Below are 4,675 nucleotides of genomic sequence, written 5' to 3'. Positions count from 1 at the left end.
GAATCAGCTGTGTCTGCTGCAGTGGGAAAACTTCTGTCCTCTGGGGAGGTGCTAATCTAGCCTTTGCCTGAGGCGATCCGGCAAATGGCTCTGCGCAGGGCTTGGGCGGGGCGGGCTCAACAGGGCGGGCGGAGGGAGCCGTTATGGTGCCCTCAGTCCTGTTCCCAGAGGCTCTGCTTCTCAGAACCCCAGGAACCGCTGCAAACCTCGGAGGGAAAGCTGCCTTCCAACTGATGCCAGACACTCCCGCTTCTCCCGTTTGGGTCCGAGTCCCCAGCGATTCGCCCGTATCTGGAGCTCAGAGTCTGAGACTCCCCCCTGACCGAAAACGACAACCGCGCTCTCAGCCACCAGCCCGCTTTGCGCGCGCACCTCCGCACCTGAGTATTTTCCACACTGCGCCTCCTCTGAGCCTCGGTGTGCTGTTATTTTTCCTTCTAGTTGAAGAGTCTCTCCTCAGCCAGCCTTCCTGTGGTTCTGGGTGATGTCCGTTCCATCTTTTAGTTGTATTTTTGAAGTGGTTGTTTGTGGCAGCAGTCTCTGGTGTTTACCTATGCCGCCATCTTGGTCTCTCTCCATGTGAATTTCTTTATATAATTCAGAATTGTCCACATCTGACTCCTAATTTTTTCAAAATTGCTTTTTGTATTAGAAGGCGTAACATCTGAAGGTTTTTCAGATGTTATATGTTGTAACCATTAATAGTACTGAAAATGACATTTTTCCTGTCGCTTGGAGGTGTAGTGGTTGCCAACACATCAGTTTATTTTCAAAGTATTTCTTCATAATGACAGCAGCATTGAGAATAGAGACACTATATGTGCTCTTTTTCACCAGTTTTTCAAGAAGGATGTTTATTTCAATTGTTTCCATCAGTATGGAAAGCAGAACTATTCCAAATTTCATTAGTATGTTTTCTTTGGATTAATACTTTTTTTGTTTCCAATTTCCATTAATTTGTTTTTTTCTCTAAGGTGATTTTTTTTTAAGGTGATTTTTTTTGTAATGCCTTTCAGCAAGGATCTTAGTGACACATAAGAATAGGTGAATTCTCTCATACAACTGTAGGAAAAATTTCATGATTTCTTAATTAAAATACAAGAAAATAACTTTCAACCTGAATTATGGGCTTAGCTAGTACTAATAGTAGAATGTAGACGATCTCACTTTTAATTTTGTAATCATTTGATGAAGATAAATTTGTGGCTTTCTTTACAAATTGAAGCCTAAAATATAGACTTTGACTTTTACATGGAAGATGAATCTCATTGGAGGATTGGACTTTTTTAAAATTTGCAAACTTATTCATAAATAATAAAGTTTCTGGAAAGGTAAGTTTAGGATATATTATGTTGTAAAAGACTGCTCTTAAAGTGAAATAGAATGGAGGTAATAAATGGTTTCAAATTCATGAATTTTACATGTGATTGACTTAGCAGGTTTTGGGCAATGGTGGTAAAAGAGAAACCTCACTGGTTTCTTTAGGGAAACTTAAAGTACTTGTGGATGAGGCAGCCTTTCGCCAAGCCCCCACCCCCCCTCCAGCTTCCCAACCTCCCTCTCTCCATCTCCCTGAATACTTTCCCTCTTTGCTTTCTGTCTTTTCTCTCCTTCCTCTTCCAAACAGGGAAGAAACAATACTGAAATGTATGTTATTCTTATTTCATAAGACTTTTGTAAGAATTTTTTGAGTGTCTGTGAAATTGCTTTTTAAAAAGTAAAATGCTAAGTTAGCTACAACATTTAATCTTATTTTGTTTAAGGTTAAAGGCAGTGATGATAACCTGTCATTACATTTTGGTTAGATATGGAAAGTGATTTAGGCTACTAGATGTCCTCGACTGATCCCCCTCACCCCAAGGAGAATACTTGGCAGCATATAATTTAATGTAGTTGAACGGATGAGTGCCATATTGCTGATAGCTCAGAAGTTTATGGACCAGGAGAATGACTAATTTGTTTGTTTGAACTTAGAAAACTTGTTGTCAATATATGTTGACTAGTCATTTTGTTATATTATGGAGAATTTTTTAAAAAGCTAATGAATACTTAAAAGCATTCTTTCTATGACATTTTTAAGACTCCTCTGTGGTATTTAAGTATACAATAGATTTCCTATGGCCATAAACTAAGTGGAATCTTTTTGATTGACATTCTTTTCTTATGGGCAGTTTTCAAGGACACATTCTTTCTAGAAATTATTTGAATTTGTTAACTATAGTTGGCATATTTCAGAATGAGCTGTTATTCTTAGTAGAAGAAAACTTGTACAACTTGCAGTTTTCTCCATTTGTATTCTAAGTTTATAAGTTGTTTGTTAATGGTTTATTCATTAACAAAATAGCTTTGTTGTCCAGCATACAGATTTCATTCATATTATTTTTTCTTCACATTTTTATGCTTGTTAATAAAAAAAACTAATAGGAAGGAGGAAGCGGAATTTTTTCTTAGACTACTTTAATATTTGTGCACTGCAGCAAAGCTCAGAGATGCTGGGGAACAGAAGTAGTGGCAGATGGTTCAACCTGATGCTCTGCAAAGTTAGGGAGGCTCGTTTTGATTACAGACACTAGCAGTCTGTGAAGTGAAGATATGGAGTCACAATCTATTTTACAGCCTGCACTAACCATGTGTGTTGGGTAAAGCCAAGAGCAACTTTGTATGGACATAGTAGAAGAGGTGACTAGGTCTAGTACTGTTTCTAAGTTGTGAGGTTCTGACCTATAACTTTTTCTGATTGCTGCCTATACATTTTTATATATTTCAAGTAGTCAAATTGTCTTTTTTTTTTTAATGTTTCATTTTTTAATATACTTTTTTCTGGAAGTGGAAAGATTTTAGATTTTTTATTTTTTTTTATTTTTTTTAAAATATATTTTATTGATTTTTTACAGAGAGGAAGGGAGAGAGATAGAGAGTTAGAAACATCGATGAGAGAGAAACATCGATCAGCTGCCTCCTGCACATCTCCCAGTGGGGATGTGCCCGCAACCCAGGTACATGCCCTTGACCGGAATTGAACCTGGGACCTTTCAGTCCGCAGGCCGACGCTCTATCCACTGAGCCAAACCGGCTTTGGCACAAATTGTCTTTTTTATAGTACCCTCTATAGATAGCCAGATCTCGTCCAGAGTGATCTCGTCTATTAATGTATTTAGTACTTAACTTTGCAATCTACTCATGCCAACTATAATGTAATCATCACTAGTCTGTTTTTTGCAAGTTTCCTCTGTGTCATATTTGTAGATTTTTCTTTGTTTCTGTCATGGGATTTCTTCTGTATTACTTCTACTTTTATGTTCTGTTTATATTTTACCCTTTTTTTTCCTCATAGATATTTTGGAAACTTTGGAGGGATGGTTATTTTTGACATTACCTTCAAAAGCTATATTTCTATGTGTTAGTTTAGAGCCAGAACAAAATATTGTGAATGCTTAAAGGGATTTGTGAAAATGTCATTTTGGTAGACTTGTTCACTATCAAAGGTTAGATTTGTGTTATTGAGTGATTTAATGAGGTTAGAGAAACATTGGATTAACTGAGCCATTGGAACACGTTTTTTTAAACCTAAGAATAAGCCTAGTTTTAAAGTACTCTATCGATTTATTTCTCTATAGAAACAATGTTATAAATGACTAGAGGCCCGGTGCATGAAAATGGAGAGGGGGGTCCCTCAACCCGGCCTACCCCCTTTCACAGTTCGGGAGCCCTCAGGGGCGGGAGGCAACCCGGCCATCAGGGGAAGGCGACGCCCCCATCACACCTCTGCTGCTGCCATTGCCAGCAGCACAAGCCTCGGCCGGCCCTGGTTACCTGAGCCTCGGGTGGCCCTGGGCGGCTCGGGGGCTGAGGGGACTGGGGAACTCTGGAGGCAGGCAAGGCCCGGCTGGGCTGAGGGGATTGGGCGCCGCCATCTTGTGGCTGTGGGCGCTGCCATCTTTGAGGGCATGGCTGTCAATTAGCATATTCCCTCCTTATTGGCTGTGGGCACCACCATCTTTGTGATGGTGTGAGGGTCGATTAGCATATCCCCTCTTTATTAGATAGGATTATTAGAGTCATAGGGAGCTGGCTTACAGAAATTTAACTCACCAGTTAGCTGAAATACTGTACATTTGCAATAAAAAAAGTAGTAGGAACAAAACTGGGAATACTAGATGACAATAAAATTGAAAAAGTCATTTAAAGATGTATGTAAATACCAATGTTTATAGATATGGAACACCCATCCCTGCTAGGCCAGTCACCCTTTTCAGACGCAGCCTTAGAGTGTTTATCAACTACTATTATACACTTAGAGGGATAAGAGTATCTTTAGGGAATTTTTGTTCATTTGTAAGGAGCTGGTGAGTTGTCAGTAAGTCAGATATTTGTATTATCTTGGACTGTTCCTATGTATCTGGCATAGGTTTATTAGTTTTTCATGTAGTAGAAGCTGCTCTTTTAAATCAGCCTTCTTTTGCTCAGTGTAGTATTCAAGTTTCATCCATGTTGTTATGTGTATCAGTACCTTTTTCCTCTCTATTGGTGAATAATTTTCCATAATGTTAATGTATCTTAATCTTTTTCTTCAGTTGTGCATGGACATTTGGGTCATTTCCAGTTTTTGGTTGTTATTAACTAGGGGCGCAGTGCATGAATTTGTGCATCTGGAAAGGAACTGTGGGCCACGCCC

At 39.2% G+C, this 4,675-nt stretch overlaps 1 protein-coding gene across 4 annotated transcripts in view; it reads left to right on the top strand.

The window, feature by feature from the left end:
- The window catches only part of USP32 (ubiquitin specific peptidase 32), a 123,231-nt gene that overhangs the window by 22,105 nt on the left and 96,451 nt on the right, over positions 1 to 4,675 (top strand). Inside the window, exon 1 of one of the 4 annotated variants that reach the window (XM_014531589.1) lies at positions 1,256 to 1,331. The exons of the other annotated variants lie outside the window; for them this stretch is intronic. The gene's annotated coding sequence lies outside the window, so the exon portion shown is untranslated. Of the gene's footprint in view, positions 1 to 1,255; positions 1,332 to 4,675 lie in introns of those variants that run through there. 4 annotated transcript variants of the gene reach the window in all.

This window comes from Myotis brandtii, unplaced genomic scaffold (genome assembly GCF_000412655.1).
Source record: "Myotis brandtii unplaced genomic scaffold, ASM41265v1 scaffold120, whole genome shotgun sequence".
In the NCBI taxonomy this organism is placed as follows: domain Eukaryota; kingdom Metazoa; phylum Chordata; class Mammalia; order Chiroptera; family Vespertilionidae; genus Myotis; species Myotis brandtii.
This window is presented reverse-complemented; position numbering and strand designations above follow the sequence as displayed.